General features: G+C 36.8%; 1 long non-coding RNA gene across 1 annotated transcript; it reads right to left on the bottom strand.

The window, feature by feature from the left end:
• Nucleotides 1-1,229: 1,229 nt before the first annotated feature.
• LOC144580115 (uncharacterized) lies at nt 1,230-21,295 on the bottom strand. Its single transcript, XR_013529053.1, has 3 exons — nt 21,121-21,295; nt 20,364-20,513; nt 1,230-1,368 (listed from the first exon to the last, which is right to left on the bottom strand). It is a non-coding gene; the product is annotated as an uncharacterized LOC144580115 (long non-coding RNA).
• Between the last annotated feature and the right edge of the window lie 236 nt (nt 21,296-21,531).

A 21,531-nucleotide genomic window follows, 5' to 3' on the forward strand; every position in this document is an offset into this window, starting at 1 on the left:
CAAGGTCAGAACCTTCACACTGCATGGGAAATATTTTACTAAAACAGTCAAGCTGAGTCACCAACTCAGCAACAAACAATAGCTTCAGCAATACAAGCTCTGTAAATAAAGAATGAAAAATATTCAGAGTTAATAAAATACTTAATCTAAAATGTTCAATTTTCAACAAAAATTTATGAATCTGAATTTTTTAAAATGCGACAAATCACATGGGAAAAGAAGCATACAACAGAAATTGCCTGCAAGAATGCTGAGATGCCAGATTTGCTAGTTCTGTTCAGCATTATACTTGTTGAATACTCAAGATTCTAGCCAAGACTATTAGGAAAGAAAATGAAATTGAAGGCATTCCAATTAGAAAGGAAGAAGTTAAATTACCTCTATTTGCATCTCATATGCTCTTGTATAAACTCTTAAGCATTCCATAAAAAACCTATTATAACGAATAAATGAGTTTAACAAGGTTGAAATGTACAAGATTATTTTCAGAACTAATTACATTTCTATATGAAAGCAATGAACAACCCAAAAATGAAATTAAGACTACTTCATTCACAATTGCATCAAGAAGAACAAAATAATTCACAATTTCAAAATTTAGTGTGAAGCTACAGAATTAAGACGCTATGGTACTAATATCACAAATAAACCCTTACATTTGTGGTCAATTGATTTTTAACAAGGGTTCCAAGACAATTCAATGGAGAAAAACTGTATTTTCATCACCCCAGAGACAAAGGAATGAAGTTGGACTGTTTCCTTACAATGTAAATCTTAACTCAAAGGGAATCACAGAACTAAATGTATAAACTATTTTTTAAGCTTTTCAAATAAAAGATAAGATTAACGGCTGGGCGTGGTGGCTCAAGCCTGTAATCCCAGCACTTTGGGAGGCCAAGGCGGGTGGATCACGAGGTCAAGAGATCGAGACGATCCTGGTCAACCTGGTGAAACCGCATCTCTACTAAAAATACAAAAAATTAGCTGGGCATGGTGGCGCGTGCCTGTAATCCCAGCTACTCGGGAGGCTGAGGCAGGAGAATTGCTTAAACCCAGGAGGCGGAGGTTGCAGTGAGCCGAGATCGCTCCATTGCACTCCAGCCTGGGTAACTAGAGCAAAACTCCATCTCAAAAAAAAAAAAAACGATAAGATTAAGTCCTTGTGACTTTGGTTTAGACAAAGACTTCTTACATATAACAGCCAAAAAACAGAAGCAAAGTCCACTTACCAAGCTCTCATGTAGTTCTCACTTAGATGAAAGGACCTCTTTTTCCCGTTGATCCAGTTGACCAGGCCGAGAAGTCAAATCTTTTGAAAACATCTTAAGCACTGGCATTTTCAATTTTCAATCACTTCCTTCTGTAACACTAAAAATAAACAATAAAAAAATATGAACAGTTCAATAGAAAATAAGCAAATATTATTATGATGAACTCATCCAGGAATAAATTTAACTGTCCAAAAGCCATGTTTTATAAATGAAATATAATCAGTGTCATTAAAAAAAGAAGACTATTTTTAGCGTAGTAGAGCGCAGGTTAAATGGAGATTGGTACAAACACTATTGGCAGGAGACAATTTGATATTGCCTTCATACAGGTGATTTTTTTCAATATTTTTTAAGTTTGAAAACGAGTACATTGAATATTAGTTTCTAGGAGTATATGGTTAAAGATAACTCTTCATGTTTGGAAATATATATACATATGTTTATTCAATGCATAAAATTTTCCTCCAACACTTTTCTGTCATAAACAAAAAGAAAACTTATTGTTTCTTACTATAAAAGTAAGATACATCGGCCTGTAATCCCAACACTTTAGGAGGCCAACGCGGGTGGATCACTTGAGGTCAGGAGTTCAAGACCAGTCTAGCCAACATGGTGAAACTCCTTTTTAACTAAAAATACAAAAAGTAGCTGGACGTGGTGGCACATGCCTGTAATTCCAGCTACTCAGGAGGTTGAGGCAGAAGAATTGCTTGGACCTGGGAGGAGAAGGTTGCAGTGAGCTGAGATTGCGCCACTGCCCTCCAAGCACAGGTGACAGACAGAATGAGACTCCATCTCAAAAAACAAAAAGGAAGATATATCCATATTAGTAAACAGCATGAATACTACGACAGTTAAAGGAGTTTAAGTACCAAGTTGTTCATATTCTGCTAAAAACATTAACTTGATTACTGAAACACAAAGGTTTTCTAATGTAGTATTTGTGAAGTAACAGCCTTCCTCAATCTGTGTGTGTGTATGAATTTCGGAGAAAAAGATGATCTGTTTCTCTCTTTCTCTTGTGTTTCAGTAGCTATGAAATCTCGTGTACAGAGACTCTCGAACACGGTAGATGATCCTTTCTGCACGTCCTCGTAAATCTGATAGGCTATTCAACTCCGTTGTTTCTGGGCTTCCAAAGGAAGAGTTGTCTATTGTTTGACATATTAAGCTCTTGCTTATTGCATGTGTTATACATATTATTTTCCAATTTGCAGCATTCTAATTGAAATATTGATATTTACTACATATATCTCTATATTTACTGCATAACAAATTATAGTACTTCTCACAGGAGAAACAAAACATACCAGTTTTTTCCTTTGGAGGTACTATTACGCACTTTCTTCTTTACATAACAATGGTGAGATAAACATTCCCTATTTTCTTTGGTTGGTTTTATAGCTTTTAGGTCGTTGTTTCTGTGAGCTCTTAAGTAAATTTTCAACAAAATTATAAAAATGAAAACAAAATATATGGATCTGTAGTTTCAAAAATTACTGAGATTATCTTTAGTAAAATGTAGAAAAGACTAAACACTGCTGAAAAGACCACTATATTCAGTAAAAATCACCTCTCTGGGTGTCAGCTTTTCTATCCAGAAAAGTAAAATATTGGAATAGATGAACTCTGAAGTCCATTATGCTTCAAAGTGTTTCAGGTACTACATTTTGATAGTATCAGTCTATTAATAGAACCTAAAAATCATGAGCTATTTGAATACAGGTACAACATCTAATTTGCATCCCCCGACATCTCGTTCAGTGCCTGACATATTTAATTATTACAAGTCCTGTTAACTTTTTTCCTTTTAATAAGTGTAACCTGAAGAGTTGCTAAATGTATTCGAAACTGAATCTCATGCAACGCGAAATAAATGTTAGGAAATCTCAACATGTACCATTTGCTTCTTTTCATCCTATTGGTTAGAAGGCAAAGAAAAATAATCACATGTATTTTCCCAGAACAAGTAACAGCAGAGAGTATGAAGAATAAAGGAACACAAACAGTTACTGAACTAAGGAGAGATTAGTTTGGCCAGTAATTTAAGGGAGGAATGCTGTTAAACGGGTGATTATGCAGGGAAGGACAAAATGTAGCAAGTACTCCTACCTTCCCAGCCTCACATCCTCAAGGATGTTTTCATGGCTGAAATCTAACCAGAGAACAGAGACTTTGGAGTACATGAATATTATTCAAATGGAATAGGCTTGCTGGGAATAAAATAGGGTAAAGAACAGTGATGTGTGTGTGGTGTGTATGTGTGTGTGTATGCTGTGGGAGGAATCAGAGGACACTTCTACAGCACCATTTCAAAATAGTAGTAAAGCTACAACATTTCATTTCCAAAATTTTAATTTCCAAACAATATTTTTGAAATCACGTTGACGTGAGATATTTGCGTAGATCTTTGCTGTTTTCAAAGTTTAATTTTTTGCAATATAGTGTAATAAACATTTTAAAATGTGTACATACTCTGCCTAAATATTATTTTTCCTTTTTTAGGCAACTTCTTAATTACCTTAGGAATTTGACACATAATAACAGATGGGTATGACAGAGGGAATAGGAAGTGTAGACCTCATTAAGGAAAGGCTCATTAAAATTAACTGTTTGACTATGATTAAGCTAAAAGAGATGATCACTTAATTGTGTGTAATTGTGCAGAAAGGACTCAATTTTTTTTTTTTTTTACATTTTTGCAAGATTGGTATTTTTCAAAACTCTGGCTGTCTTCTGAATCTCACATGCTATGAATAATAACTTCTGATTTTCATCATATTTAAAATATTACTATAAATATAAATTAAAAGATAATGTAGTTGTTGTTTTACTGCTGAAAAGTATGCTGTAATTTCCTTACCACACTGAGAAAAAAAAATAAGTAATAACAGTAGGAAAAAGCAATTCAGTTATATATATTTGAATGTGTTTATTTGTGCACACACATATAATAATTTATAACTCAAATCAATCCTATGAGTACTATTGTTGTTTATCTTACAAAGATGAACAACTTAAGGCACCAATAGGTGAGGCAACTGGACCTACAGCTAGTTAACAGTTGAGCATGGACTGAAATGGAACCTTGGAAATCTACAGAAACTTGGTACTGAAGCAGTATAGTCTACCGCTTCACATGAAACTATAAATGAAATATAATCTACGACGTAGAAAATCAAGGCCTAAATTATAAGGAAGTAAAAAGATTAAACATTTGTTCTATAAATGATCACATAAAAAGCGTGCATTAATGTTTTTAACAACTCAGAAGGAAGTACCAAGTCATAAAGCGTCTTAACTAGAAACATCAAGAAGCAGATTTGAAGTATAATTTGAAGACCCCTTGTGGTGCCAAAAATATTTCAGGGAATATACATGGTTCTCTTTTCCTGCTGCATTTATGTGTAAAACTGATTTTTTTCATATAGTCAACCAAAATAGCAGATTGTAACAGATCAAATGTAGAAGTAGAAGTAAATGGGTTATCCTTTCTGCCTGCTATGAAGCCAAAATTTAAGAAGGTTTGCAAATATAAAACACTGACACTCCTTCTGCTACTTTTTTTGTATTTAATATATACTTATTTTTATAGAATTATTTTATTTATGAAACATATAGTAGGTTAATACTCTTTTGTATAATTTCATGAATAAATATTTTTATCTTTAGCTTCAAAAATTATAAATATCATTAGGTAAAATCTCTATAAACAAAAGGTTTTAGGAGTCCTGAAACAAAAAAGATTGAGAATGTAAGAGTTTAAATAACCAGAATAATAGGGAGTGGTTAGACAAGATTAAAGCAAGAAAAAATAGTAAAGACAGAGGTGTACATGACAAATGGTGACCCCACTGAGGATGTTGATCTAAGCGGATTACTAGAATGAGTGGTTTATGTTTAACAAAAGGGAAAAATTCAAGGAAATCTCTGAGGTACATAAACAACAGGATTAAAAGTTTAAATATAATTTATTAGTATTTTATTTTAGGCCCGAAAATGCCTGTGATTTAAACGGACTGAAACACTGACTATACTCTGCTTAAGGAGGAGCATATGAAAACTACCACTGAAGAAACCTGTTAAGTGGATTCTGCTATGGAGTCCAAGATACAAACTGACTTCAAATAGATGTAGGATGATGGTGATGGGATTACAGAAATCGGGCACAGTTTCAGACATACGAAAAGGCAAAATTTGCTGAAATTCGCCTGAACATAGAAGATGCAAGTGACGAAAGATCAAAAGTGAATATAGGATTCTGAATATTACGACTGGAATAGACATAAATTAATTTTTCTTACTCTGGGTGTAACTTCTAACATGCCTCACCGATTTTACATTTATTAATTCCAGAGCTACCATTGAACATTTCCTTTGATGTTTCATTACACATTTAAAAATTCCTCTTGCCTAAGGATATAAAAGTTCAAGCAAATTGTTGATTAAAATATTCCCGTCAAAGGGCAACACATTTACATTTCATACAGCTAGTGTATGATATTTTGGTATATGAAGATTCAGCATGTAACAGCAATGGAAGAGTTCTGGATCACTGGAGTTAAGCCTAGGGTTGCATTAAAAATGTTTACCGGTGTGTGGAGCAGAGATCCCTGAACAAAGAGCACAGAGCTGCCTCTAGGAACCTGCACTTCCATGCCAGAGTAAGCGGTTGCAGTTTAAACCGTGGTCTCCAGGTAGTTCTCTGTGTCATTAACTGGCGGATACACATATGAATGCCTAAAGGTTACAAACAGGTTTTTAATGACCTGCCATTGAGCTTATAGCCATTGACTTTCACTCCATTGGAGTATGAACGGAATGATGCTCCGTGTTCAAATTTATGTACAGTAGTTAACTTAGTTTTGGTGTTGTAAAAAGCATGAAAACTCCCACTAAAACAGTAACAAGAGTATGTTTTTGCTTATATTAATGTCTAAAAAAAGATCAAGTTGACAAATGTTTTTCATTTTTGAGCCTTTATCTAAAAAAGACTGTTGTATGCTGCTAAAATTCAAACTGCTGTTCACCTCTGTTCAATGAAGAAAAATTCTGGGTCTAATTTCATTTTTTGCCTCTAACTCTTCAAGATCTGAACTACTTATTAATTTTACAGCAGACAGCTATAATAATTGGTTACATAATCATGGAGTGTACTGGAATTAAGTACACTCCATAATACCTGGGTTAATAGTTTTAGTTAAGATGGTTTAGTATTGAGAGACAATAATAGCATAGATTTTAAAGATAGAGATGCTTTACCCATATAGCCTGACATTAAACTTCAGCAATACTGTATGGCCTTGAGCACATCACCTCTCTGAACCTCAATCTTCATCTATAAAATAAAAACACAATAGTATCTTCCTCTTGAGATTATATCTAACAGTACCTACATTTATACTATAACTAAATTTATTCCTCATTATAATCTTATGTATGGCATATAGAAAAATGAATAAAAATAAGAATTACTTCATAGTATTACTTAATTATCATGTAATGTTTTATTTATGAAAATCAGATAGTATAATAATCATTTTCACCAAAGTTTTAATATCTAGACTTGCAGTCATTTTGATATTTTAGAGATGCGAAGTCTTTCTCCCTCTTGTTTTCTTCCTATCTTCATCCCATATAACTCTAAATTCCTGGGTTTTTTTTTTTTTTTGAGACTGAGTTTCGCTCTTGTTACCCAGGCTGGAGTGCAATGGCGCAATCTTGGCTCACCGCAACCTCCGCCTCCTGGGTTCAGGCAATTCTCCTGCTTCAGCCTCCTGAGTAGCTGGGATTACAGGCACGCGCCACTGTGCCCAGCTAATTTTTTGTATTTTTAGTAGAGACAGGGTTTCACCATATTGACCAGGATGGTCTTGATCTCTTCACCTTGTGATCCACCCGCCTCGGCCTCCCAAAGTGCTGGGATTACAGGCTTGAGCCACCGCGCCCGGCCCAAATTCCTGTGTTTTATGGAGTAAGTATATAAATACAATTTTTAACAATGGGGTCTTGAAATTCACTGCTGCGGGAGGCAATGTAACCTGTATTCACCGGATTCCTAATAAAATAAATAAATACATGGTGAAACAACTTGCCTTCATGTGTACTTATGTTTAACAAATCTAAAGTTAGTACTACAGCAAACTACCATTAAAATATCTGACGAGCACTTTTTTTGCCACCTGCATAGACTGGCATCCAGGAAACGAATTCCTTTGCAGCCACTTTGTTACATATATGCTTTTAAACAACAATTCAATGATATTTTTAGCTATCCTATAGATTAGACCTATGCCCCATGACTCGACACATTTTGTGTAATGGGACCTTTAGGTATCTGATGAAATTCACAGAACCTCAGTGAGAAAAGAATGTGCATATGTACATACAAAGAATGACTGGTATATTATGCTAGAGTCTTTAATGTCTTCTTTGAAGGACATCTGTGAAAAATGCCTATTCTATATATTTATAGATGAAATAAAATGGGAGGAGAGGGCAAGATGGCCAACTAGACCCAGCCAGGCAGAACAGCTCCCACAAAGAGACTGGGAGGACTGGCGTGCATTGAAGATATCTTTAGCGGGAAGGCCACAAGTGGCTGGAGGGAAGGCACAAAGGCTGGGCTGCAGGAGGAGAAAGCTAGGACGCTGCATGGGGCTACTGGACTCAGTTTTGGACCACAGCAACTCCAGGGAAATGCGTGAGTTAAACCACCAAGGGGCAACACACGCTCACCACAGTCTTCCGGAACCCCAGGACAATGGGACCCCCGACCACCACAGACACTGGAATTGGCAGGGAGAGCTGCCTGGAGAAGTGGAAGGGCCAGCAAGCAAGCTGATGGGAGCCCAGAGAGTTTGCTGTGAGAGTGTCCATAGCAGAGCATGTTCAGGGAGGGCCATCCCCCTTGGCTGACGTGCTCCCATAAGATACTTTAGCCCTAGGGGAACCGTGGAAGTTGGTCTCTGCAGGAGTCTTGCACATCAGACAGGACTGTTCTCACCTGAGCAAGCCTCTGTCTCCTGGCCTCTCCTGGGGCCCCACTGTAGCCTTGCCTGCTTGCAGGGCAATCTCAAGTGCCTTGGGGCTCTCACTGTAGCTAGGGTGCCCACTGTCCCCCATACTGCAGCCTCTCAGGGGTTCGTGGCAACTCCCCACAGCTCCCCACATCACTTTGCTGCTATGTCTGCCTAGGCGGGTTTTGCCTTCCTTGCCCCACTTGCATGCAGGAGTACAGTTTGCCTCCATCCCACCTCTGACCATTATTCCATGGAGATGGAGCCTTGGGAGGAACGGAGCCAGTAGGCCTGGCCCCACCAGCACCTGCTCTTGTGCCAACACCAGGCAGAGAACAGTGGACCCTCTTCCAACCCAGGCAGTTATTCCAGCTGCTAGGGCACAGAGAAGACACCTAACCTGAGCCCTTCGACACCCGGCCATGGAGCTGACACCACCTCCACTGCAAACTTGCACAGTCTCCAGCAGTGGGCTCCTGGCCCCACACTGCCACCCCGGCCGTGCTGCCCCTGCCACTGTGCTGAGAGGCCACAGAGAAGCAGGCACCCCAGCACCCACCAGCTCTCTGCCACAGCTGCTACATTTTGGTCCAACCAACACAGTGGTTTCCAAACCTCAAGAAGCAGAAGCCAAAGAACAGTCAGGTCCCAATGCAAGTCCCCCAGAGTTACAGCATTCAGTCTCACAGGGCCAAATTAATTCACACACAGCAATACTAACCTTAAATGTAAACAGGTTAAATACCCCAATTAAAAGACACAAAGTGACAAGCTGGATAAAGAATGATCAATTGGCATGCTGTCTGCAAGAGATCCATCTCATATGCAACGATACACATAGGCTCAAAATAAAGGGATGGAGAAAATCTACCAAGCGAATGTAGAACGGAAAAAAGCAGGGGTTGCCACCCTAGTTTCTGACACAGCAGGCTTTAAAGCAACAATCATCAAAAAAGACAAAGAAGAGCATTACATAATTGTGAAAGGTTTAATTCAATGAGAAGATATAACTCTTCTAAATATATATGCACCCAATACAGAAGAACCCAGATTCTTAAAGAAGTTCTTAGGGAACTTCAAATAGACTTAGACTCTAGCACATCAAGAGTGGGAGACTTGGCTGGGCGTGGTGGCTCATACCTGTAATCCCAGCACTTTGGGAGGCCGAGGGGGACAGATCACGAGGTCAAGAGATCGAGACCATCCTGGCCAACATGACACAACCCCATCTCTACTAAAAGTACAAAAAATTAGCCAGGCATGGTGGTGCGTGCCTATAGTCCCAGCTACTCAAGAGTTTGAGGCAGGAGAATTGCTTGAAACCGGAAAACGGAAGTTGCAGTGAGCCCAGATAGCGCCACTGCACTCCAGCCTGGCGATAGAGTGAGACTTGGTCTCAAAAAAAAAAAGAGAGGGAGGCTTTAACACCACATTGATAACGTTAGACAGATCTCCATGACAGGACAGAAAATTAACACAGATATTTAGGACTTGAACTAAAACTGACAACATAATTGGAAGTAAAACACTCCTCAGCAAATGCAAAAGAACGGAAATAATAACAAATAATATCTCAGACCACAGCACAAGCAAATTAGAAATCAGGACTAAGAAGTTCACTCAAAGCCATACAATTACATGGACATTGAATAACCTGTTCCTGAATGACTCTTAGGTAAATAACGAAATTAAGGCAGAAGTTAAGACCTTCTTTGAAACTAATGAGAGCAAAGATACAATAAAACAGAATCTCCGGGACATGGCTAGGGTAGTGTTAAGAGGAAAAAAATGTAGTATTAAATGCTTACATCAGAAAGTTAAAAATACCTGAAGTTAACAACCCAACATCACAACTAAAATAACTGGAGAACCAAGAACCAAGAAATTCAAAATCTAGCAGAAGACAAGAAATCACCAAAATCAGAGCTGAACTGAAGGAGGTTGAGAGATGAAAAGCCATTCAAAAGATTAATGAATTCAGGAGCTGCCTTTTGAAAAATTAATAAAATAGACTACTGGCTAGGCAAATAAAGAAGAGAAAAAAGAAAATTTAAATAAACACAATCAGAAATGACAATCATGAAAAAAAGCTCAACATCATTCATCATTAGAGAAATGCAAATGGAAACCACAATGAGATACCATCTCACACCAGTCAGAATGACCAACATTAAAAAGTAAAAAAAATGACAGATTCTGCTGAAGTTATGGAGAAAGGGGAATGTTTAAATAGTGGTGGTGGGAGTGCATTGTGGAAGACAGTGTGGCAATTCCTCAAAGACCTGAAGACAGAAATACCATTCGACCTAGCAATCACATTACTGGGTATGTACCCACAGGAATCAAGTCATTCTATTATGGAGACACATGCACACTTACGTTCATTACAGCACTATTCACAATAGCAAAGACATGGAATCAACCTAAATGCCCATCAGTCATTGACTAGATAAAGAAAATGTGGTACATCTACACCATAGAATACTACGCAGCCAAAAAAAAGAACAAGCTCATGTCCTTTGTGGGCATACAGGTGAAACTGGAGACCATTATCCTTAGCAACCTAATGCAGAAACAGAAAACCAAATACCACATGTTCTCATTTATAAGTGGGAGCTAAATGATGAGAACTCGTGGATATATAGAGGGGAATGACACACACTGGGGCCTATCAGAGGGTGGAGATTGGGAGAAGGAAGAGGATAGGAAAAATAACTAAGAGGTACTATGCTTAATACCTGGATGATGAAATACTGTACAACCATCCCCACGTCACAGTTTTACCTATACAACAAACCTCCACATGTAGCCCTGAATTTAAAAGTTAAAAATAAACTTGAAAATGAAAATGAAGAAGATATACTCCAGTAACTGTAATAAGTATTTAAAAAGTAAATTAGCAAAATAATTCATTTTTATAGTATATTTTATGTAATTTGTTAAGTAAAATGCTGTATACATATTGAAAATACAATAGCTATACATAAATATTTGTAGATATACACACACATATAAAATATATGATATGTATGGAGATACTGAAAGAAAAATAATCTGAGTAATGCAGATAATGTTTCTTCAATTTTTATGTGGCTTATCACTTGGATGACTGCATTACATCTATTTCATTTTATGCAGAGGCGTATGGTCTTAAATAACATGATTTACCTTATTTTCCTTTAAGAAAAATAGGTGTCAGGCGTCAATACACAGGGAGGGGACCATCACACATCAGGGCCTGTTGTGGGGTGAGGGACCAGGGGAGGGATAACAGGGTGTAGGGGGACTGGGGACAGGCAGCATTAGGAGAAATACCTAATGTAGATGATGGGGTGACGTGTATACTGATGTAACAAACCTGCATGTTCTGCACGTGTACCCCAGAACTTAGAGTATAATAAATACATTTTGAAAAAAGAAAAATAGGTGTCAAAAATAATAAGTTAAATATATTTAACTTGGCAATATGTTAATAATAAATAACATTGCCAAGTTAAACATATTTGGTTTATTATAAATGTAGAGTGGTGGTTTAAACATCTGCATTCACTTTTTGCCTTTAAGCACTTCTAATTGGCAGTGTGTATGTATTCACTGAGAAGAGCTTCACTAGCCTGGTAATTTCATTCAGTTATGAGACATTAATCGAGTCTCAAGTCTGTATGTTAAACTGTTCACTCATATAGAAAATGTAAGATATTTGAAAGGGAAAGTAGCACTTCCATTTTCTAAGATTCTTAATGTGGTTAAGGGCAGAAAATAAGACATTAAAATGCAACTTATATTAATACTCTAGTTCCATTGGCCTTTGGGACAGGTTTAATTAATTACCTCTTTATCACTGAATCAGAATTGGCGAGTCTTTAATGTTTCCAAAGATGGTTTTGTTAAGAAATGTATCATATTTGTATCTATATTTACCCGTAGCTTTTCATTTTCCTTTTTATTGTAGTAGTTTCATGCTACTGCTATTTAAGAGCAAAATGTGGTACTTTGGAAATCAGAAGCCGGCTGCTGTCATTGGAAAAGTGCACAAGGCTGTGGCGGGTACTCTCTTTTGAGAAACGAATCCTTTCAATGTAAAAAGCCTTAAGCAAATCTACAGAAGCCAAGGAAGCCTGTATAAAAGAGAATTGTGATGCTAGAATTGGCATAACCGTACTTAGGACTATTCATGTGGGAACAGCATATGTGACCCAAATGGTAAAAGTGAGAATCGTGCCAATGATGCATTCTGGAAGTTAAATACAAGAGTATCTACTTCATCAATTAGTATGTTTTCTGCAAAATTTTGCATTTTGTTACATAATGTGCTTTGGGGTGTTTATGCATTAAGTAATGAGTAAAAAAAAATATTTGCTCTTCTAAAGAATTCAGGCGAAAGCACATGAACTTTCTTTTCTGAATATATTAGTCCTTTTGTACAAATCAATAGCTGAAGGGTTAACGTGCAGCACAGTCACTCATGTGGTGCCCAGCAGGATGCCTCAGCTCAATCCCCTTTTACTAAGTCCAAATCTAGTGGAATATTCATTTTGGCATAAGAAAGAAGAGGATTTGCTTTTCATTACACAGTCAAAAACCAATGCGTGGAAAAACAATTTTACCTTTAGCTTTTCTTTTTTCACTGAGGCTGTATAGATACTGATATACATTTGATAATTTTAATATATCTAACCTCTCCATTTTCCAACAAAAATTACATACTTTCGCAACAGCCACGGGCTTCTTATGTGTGCATAAATAAGCTTTTGAAGATTATGGGTTGTACACAAAGAAATCATCTATATAATGTCATTTTTGTAAGGGAATTCATGTATTACACCCAAAGCCTTGAATTACAGCAGTCTAAAACATGACAGAAAAAATATGATAATATACACGTTTAATATATTTGATTATACTATGGCAATGAAATGAAATATATTTTTCTATGACATTTCTCTTCAGTCAGAATCGGTCTGAGTTTTACAGACAAATTGGATATTCTGGTTATTTTAACAGCTTTATTAGGTTTATATTTCATACCATACAGTTGAAGTGTACAATAGATTACTTTTTAGTATAGTCACAGAGCTGTTCAACCACCAACTGCAAAAGAAATCTACTAGACATTACAGGCACTCCTCATTCCACCTCAGCCTCCTAATTCCTTGCTTAGGCGAATAGACTTTTTGTCTTTAAAGATTTGCCTACTCTGAACTGTTAATGCAAAAGTACAACTTGGGAACCTTTGTGATTCTTTTTATGCTTAACATAATAACTACAGGTTTCACCCACGTCTCAGTACTTCATTCATTTCTATGGGTCAATATTATTCAATTGTGCTACTTTTTGTTTCTCTATTTGTCCTTTGAAACGTATTTACATTGTTCCCACATTTTGGCTATTACAAGTAATACTGGTATGAACGTTTGTATACAAGTTTTTTTGGTATATGTTGGTTTTCTTTTATCTTGTACGTTTCATTTGATACATATATATATCTAGCAGTGGAATTGCTTATCATATGGTAATTTTATGTTTGATTTTTTTTTTGAGAAACTACCAAAATATTTTCCAAAGTGGCTGAACCATTTTACATTTTTACCAACAGTGTGAGAGACTTTTAAATTTATCCACATCCTCACAAATTCTTGTTATGTCTTATTTATTATAACCTTTTTAGTGGAGGTGGAATATTTTGCCATGGGCTTGATTGGCGTTTTGATGTTGGCAGATGATGTTTTCATCTGCTTATTTCAAATATATTCTTTCATTTTATAGACGATCTCATTTGTATTTTCTTAAGGCATCCTTTAAAGCTCAAGGCTTTTTTTTTTTTTGAGATGGAGTTTTGCTCTTGTCACCCAGGCTAGGCTTTAAATTTAATGAAGTCCAATTTATTTATTTTTTGGTAAATTGAGCTTTTGAGATCTAAATTTTGCCAAAATCAAGATTACAATAATATAATCTTGCATTTTCTCCTAAGATTTTTACAATTATAGCTTTTACATGTAGGTCTATTATTCCTTTTAAGTTAATGTCTATTTATTGTATTAAGGAGGGGTCTGACTTCATTCTTTTGCCTCTGGATATCCAATTGTATCGACATCAATATTTGAAAATACTATTCTTTCCCCCATTGAATTGTCCTGGAAGTATTATAAAAAATGAATTGATTACAAATGTGAGATTATATTTATGGAATTTTAATTTCATGCCATATTTTTCTGTTTTCCTGCTAGTGTTACACTATATTGATTGATATTATCTTACAGTGTTTTCATATTGGTAAATGAGTCTTCCATTCTTGTTCTTCTTTGTCAAGTTTGTTTAGGCTATTCAGTGTCTTGTTTCACTGCACATGAACTTCAGAATCAACATCAATTTTAGGGGAAAAAAGCACATGGAATTTTGAAAGACTGATGTAGAATCTGTACATAAATTTCAAATGCAGTGGCATATTATTAATATCAAGTCTTTGTGAATCTAGAATTTTTTTTCCCATTTCGTTATGTTGTCTTTAATTACTTTCAGCAATGTTTTATAGTTTTCAGAGTACAAGTCTTGATCTTCTTTTCTTAAATATATTCTTAGGTATTTTATTATTTCATATGACATGAAAATTATTTCCTTAATTTTATTTTTTGGTTTATTCCTTGCCGGTTTGTAGAAGTGCAGTTGAATTTTGTATATGATGACAGTGACTTTAGCAGTGTTTTATTCATCTCTTTCTCTGATCTCTTTGTTAAACCTCCTGCCTCTGTTGGTTTCATACCTAGCTGTTAGGCTCCACTAGTTTTTGGTGGATTACTACAGAGAACTATGCTTTTATGAACACTTGACTGCTCTTGCCTCCAATAGCCTTCATGAAAAGGTGGTTTCAATTAGAAATGCTGGTGGTCTGCCACTCTGGGAGTAGCCTTAGACTGCAAGGCTGAGCGGTAAGGATCCCCTTCCTCTTGGTTGGACCTTGCGGGAATATGGCTTCTGTCACATAGAGCTTGTTTGTGGGTGAGAAAGAAGATAGTTTGATTCCAGTGACACCGATTATCATTGTTGTTAAAGAGACTTAGTAGATTTTGGTAAGTGTTTCTACATTAGCTACATGTTCTAAGGGCAATTTCCAAAATGTTAAATGGTCATTTAAAAATAGTTTTCGGCCGGACGCGGTGGCTCAACCCTGTAATCCCAGTACTTTGGGAGGCCGAGGCGGGTGGATCACGAGGTCAAGAAATCGAGACCATCCTGGTCAACATGGTGAAACCCCGTCTCTACTAAAAATACAAAAAATTAGCTGGGCATGGTGGCGCGTGCCTGTAATTGCAGCTACTCAGGAGGCTGAGGCAGAAGAATTGCCTGAACCCAGGAGGCGGAGGTTGCGGTGAGCAGAGATTGTGCCATTGCACTCCAGCCTGGGTAACAAGAGTGAAACTCCGTCTCAAAAAAAAAAAAAGTTTTCACGTCATGTTTGTTTTCCTTAGACAGAGCTCCTCGTACCTCCATTTGGAATCACTCTCTTCACTAATTTGTTTTTGAAGATTTTCCCACATATGAAATCCTAGCTCTCACCTTTCAACTACCACAATCTCAACCATAGCCTTCATTTGAAGAGGAATGAACATTAAATAAGAATATATTTATATTTAAGGTAAATATGGATTGGAAGTTGTTGCTAAAAACATTTTCCTTCCATCTGCCCTTTTCTAGTCCTTTTTTAAAGAGCAACTAACATGCTAACAGCCTTCCCCCAGTTTTCAGCCATCCCACAAGCTGTCTCAGTTGGAACTGCACATTTTCTTCATATCCCAAACAGATATTTTTTTATCATAGATAATTTTAAATTATAGTTGTAAATGAGAAAAATGGGCTCATTGAGTTAATGACACAACATAATTCTATGTCTTAGATTTATTTTTATTGATCACTTAGTATGTTAGTTTTCTCTATATACTCACATTTATTCTTAGCCTAAGAGAGTCTCACATGAATAGAAATGAAAATTAACTCATATGAATATATATATACTAATAAATTAAATATTAATATACTCTTTATAAAATTTCAACTTTTATAATTCATATCCTCAATGATGAGTTCTTTGCTAATGAAATTTTCCACAAACTAATAATTTTAAAAATTTAGTACAAGTTTACTGGGTCAAAAAAAGTCAGTTTATGGTTGTATGGTGGGATATGGTGGCAATTTCTCTAAACAGAAAGTCAGTATTTGATAGACCTACTGCTATTTTAATAACTTAGAGGGCAAATGACTAGAAGATCAAACCTAAAGTGGCTTAATTCTCCCTGTTACAATTAAACTATTAAGAATGTCTTTAAAGTTCAATTGCCTCATTTACAAATCTGGAGCATCCTTAATGATGCAGAAGGTCTTAAAACCACAAGCCTGAACTGAAATTCTGACTCATATGTGCTGCACCCAGAGGTGTCACTTGATGAAATCATTTATCTACTTAACTGGTTGGTCAAAAATATGCATGTTTTTATCCTGATGTAAGGAATTTACATTTAAACCAAGACTTTCCTTCTCAACATATTTTAGCAGGAAAAAAAATGTACTTTGTGGTAGTATTGGATTTTTATTTGCAGTTTAACTCATCTGTTTCACTGGCAATATTAATGGAGACATGCCATTAATTTAACCTTCGTTTTTCAGGTAATCAGTCATCTCTCTGTCGTGTCTTAGCCACAGACTGCAAGATGACCCTGGACACCAATAATGCAAACTATAAGGTTTAATAAGGACTTAATTAAGGCAAAGTTAGTCCTACTTCTCTTGAGGCTAACTCTAACTTCTCTAAGCAGTGTCCTTGTCTTCCTTTGAATCAGATACTTGAGGCTAGTTGTTGTAAAACTAATATTTTCATCTACTCTGTAGCACTATTTCTTTATATTTTAATTATTCCCTTCTAGTTCTTTCCTGAGTCAAAAGGAAAACATGCTGTGAGTCAGCTTCTATTTTTGTAATTAACATACTTCCAAGATGTAATACATGTCTAATGTATGGTTAGAATTATACATGTTTTGTATATGTCTCCTCTCCAGCCTTTAGAAATAAGTATGTTTTGCAAGATTAATATTTTTATCTCATAATCTTCAGTCTCAGCTAGGTTCTTGGTTTATCTTGGTTCATCACCATAATTTTTTTTGAGAAACAACACTTAATAGTAAAGCTATTGCTACAAGCTACCTGTGTTCAGTTTCTAACTCTGTCTTAGAATTTCTAGCTTTGTGACCATGGGCACTGATTATTAATCAATCTGTACTTCTTTCTGTCTAGAATTAGGTATTATGATACCACCTACCTTACAGACTTGGAAGAAATAAATAGGGCACAGATGTGATACATATAAAAGATTTACACTCACTAGTATGTCTATGAATACTCTCTGGTTTTAGTCATTTCATTTCTGAAGTCCATTCTCTTGTCTTATCACCTGGCTTGGGAGTATCCCTTACTACAAAACAAAATCTTCATACAAACCTGATTTTTCCTTTAATTTTTGTATATTTAAGCTTTTCTTTACTGCCGAAATTTGTGAAAAATATTCTGTTTTCACCACTTGGAAACTCTTAATTTCTTGTTTTTACTGCTTGTTTCTCAATGGACACATGACTTTCTACATTCTTTCCTACTTAAATTCTCCAACAGCTGACACAATCACTTGTTTTTAATTAAAATCGCCACATTATTTAAATTATGTGCTAGAGCATATTAAAAACTTTACCTTAATTTCTCAGACCATGCCTTCTTCATTATCTTTACTACAGCCATTAAACATTATTTTAAAAATTAGCATTATTAATATTAATATTTTATACATGAAGAACTTTCCAATTTGATAGAGTAAGATGGTCCCAAACAAGTCTCTCATTTCCTTACAAAGTGTATTGACTGTTATGAGGAATGAGGAATGAGGAACTGTGATGGAGAAGGCAGGCTCCTTTATGACAGATAATGGGGAGGGGGTTTTCTGAAACATAGCTGATATCTGAAGTTCTAGAATAAGCAAGTCATATGTGGGGGAAAAATCCTAATAGATAAAATATCATCAGCAAAGCACTGATCAAGAGATAAGCTGTTGGAGGGTGTTGTGATGTCTTGCTCTGAAAAAAAAAAATAGTATAACATATGTTTAGGTAAGTAGGTAGAAAGAAGTTTTTTTTGAAGATGATTTGCAATTGGTGAATTGTTAATAATTGTGATAGGGCTTCTACACATGGTATTTTTATTTCTTACAATATTAAATTAAATGGTGTTTTAAAACTCATTTACACATAAAAAGAGGACCTGTACACTAAAATCAAATATGAACCCCCTATCATCTTTTGGGTAGTAACTTCTAATAATAACCACCATTTACATTGTATAGAACATTCACCCAAAAAGATAGAGGAAATCAAGAGAACTGCTGAGAAAGCATCTCTAAATGGGCTACCTTTTGGAAAGACATGTTGTTGTTAAGCGTTTTAATTGAGGGGCCAAATGTGATAAAATTGATGGTGTTGAAACAGAGAGTGGGATATGAGAAGTTCTCACACTAGGTGAAAGGACGGGTGCACCGAAAAACGATATAGCAAAGAAGATACTGTAACTTTAGGGAATGGTAGGTGAAAGGACGGGTGCACCGAAAAACGATATAGCAAAGAAGATACTGTTAACTTTAGGGAATGGTAGGTGAAAGGACGGGTGCACCGAAAAACGATATAGCAAAGAAGATACTGTAACTTTAGGGACTGGTAGGTGAAAGGACAGGTTCACTGAAAGGACGATATAGCAGAGAAGATACTGTAACTTTAGGGAATGGCATCAATTATCCTCAAAATGAGAATAAAGATGACCCCAGAACTTCACTGTGTAGCTTATTACTATAATCAGTGTGACGGGCTGATCCGTCAGTTGCCCTTACAGTCCCTGGATGCTGAAACGGATGCATTAGCTTCCCGTCTCACTGAACACTCCCACTCCAATGCATAATTCAGACATTAGAGGGACAACCCTGAATACTGCTAGGACCCACAAGCACCATCATTGGACCACGGAACGTAGTTTGTGGCACAGGCTGGATTGAATCCAGTGGAGATTCAACATTCCTTGCTTTACATAGAATATGGAGAAAACACAATTCTGAAATGCGTGATTCAGAAACAAATTATGCCAGTCTGTCACTCACTCATTTCCTGTTAGCAGTCTGGCCAGACCCAAAGACAACTGCCCTAACACGGATTCATCTCCTTTTAGCTTCTTCTCTTGACTCAGACGTCAGGTGAAATGGGGTGTCCAGAGTGATACAGTTAAAGTATTTGGGACCGAACTTATGCTTTTTTATATCTCTTCATGCACTTTATTTTTGTTCCTCCAGCAAGACCTAAACGTGATCAGGAAGCCAGGTTTGTAGCCCAAACCAAGGGGAATGTGCTTACCCAGCTGGAGAAATGCTGCTGTTTGGTTGGTGTTTGGTTTTCAATTATATTGAAAGGTGTACACTATCTTTACCCTTCCCTATATGACCTTCGCTTCAGGGCCAGACGCCTAGGTATGCGGCCCCTCTGCTGGCATGTGCACTCTTATGTATGTGCAGATGGGTACAAATCACGTGGCACAAGACTTTGTTGAATTCCAGATGCTGCTGGCAACCAGGCAGAAACACGGACCTTTCCCAAGGTGATTAGCCAGGGTACACGTTAGACACAACGACAGTTCTAAAGCAGCATCTCTGCCTGTTGAGATGCTGGGCGCCCCAGTAGCTACCAAAAATTCAGCTGTCAGCCATACCAGTTTCTGCTAATGATAAAACTCCTTCTACCAACCAGGACCTGCCAATAAAATAGACTGCCAACAATGGACTGGGTTCCAGGATCCAAGTTCGCAAAAAATATTCAGACTGACTCTGTTTCCCCTCCACTGTGACAGAGTCCCCGACATTGGAAGGTGCTGGAGAAGACTGACTTTGATCCTAATTAGCCTATTCTCGGTCCTTGTCATAATCCATTTTTTGCTGCTACAACAACAGCAACAACAAAAGACACAAACTGGGTAACTTATAAAGAATAGAAATTGATGTTCTCACAATTCTGGAGGCTGGGAAGGCCAAGGTGAAGGTGCTGGTAGGTTTCTTGTCTGGTGAGTTCCAGTCTGTGCTTCCAAGATGGCACTTGGCATGCAGCATTCTTGAAAGGGGAGACATACTACGTCCTCACGTGGCAGAAGATGAAAAAGCCTAAAGGGTGAAGTCACTTAATCAAACCTTTTTATAAGGGCACCTGTTCCCATTCATGAGGGAGGACATCTTATGACCTAAGCACCTCTTAAAGGCCCCACGCTTTCATAATATTTGGATTTTGAAGGGGACACACTCAAACCTATGCTGCAACAGTGCGTTGTTCAGTTCCATACAACAATGAGGTCTGAAATGATGATATATGAAACTTTCTGCTCTCCTGGACTCTTCCATGAAGACAGAGACTTTATTTGTTTATATTGATGTGATCAGGTGTTACTATTCTTAGAAAATGATAGTCATTTATCTCAATACTTACTTAGGTTGATTCAGATTGTTTAATACTTATTTCTTACCCATATGCATATTTTTCTAATTTTTGTTTTTTTTACAAAGATATTATGTCTATTTTATTTTATTTTTTTTAGTTGAGAGTATCTGTGAAACCTCTTCCTTATGTATTTAAAATCCTACTTAGAGGAAGAAGAGCCAGTGCTGGCTTTCTACCACTGGCATTTTAGCCTGGTTTTTGAAAGCTAGAGGAGGGATGGTATACGTATGAGAGAGCTTTTGGTAGACAGTTTGTGAGTTGGTACTTTCCATTCACCTTAGGTATCTCCAGCAGCCTGAAGCTTTGCTTCTCTCTACCGTAACCATAGGACATAAGGATCCTCTCTGGAGACAGATGTTACTGCCATCACAAAGGTCCCCTGCGTCTCCACGTCTGGAAGTGAGGTACTCTTGTGCCCATATTCCATACTCAGCGCCTGCAGCAGGCGGTCCTGAAGGAGATTCGAGTGTGATATTTATTCTTCAACAGGATGATCTCTGATTCTTATCTTCCTAACACGCTTCATATGTTCTAGATTCATTCTGGTGTTGTTCACAGAGTCTCACATTTTTAATCCTACTGATCAATTTTAAGAATCTACTTCTTAAAGGGCGTCATGTAACGAATGAGCAAATTTCTGGTATATGATAGTAGCGTAAGCAATAGCATGCAAGTGCATACAAAACA

Source organism: Callithrix jacchus, chromosome 18, assembly GCF_049354715.1.
Source record: "Callithrix jacchus isolate 240 chromosome 18, calJac240_pri, whole genome shotgun sequence".
NCBI lineage: Eukaryota > Metazoa > Chordata > Mammalia > Primates > Cebidae > Callithrix > Callithrix jacchus.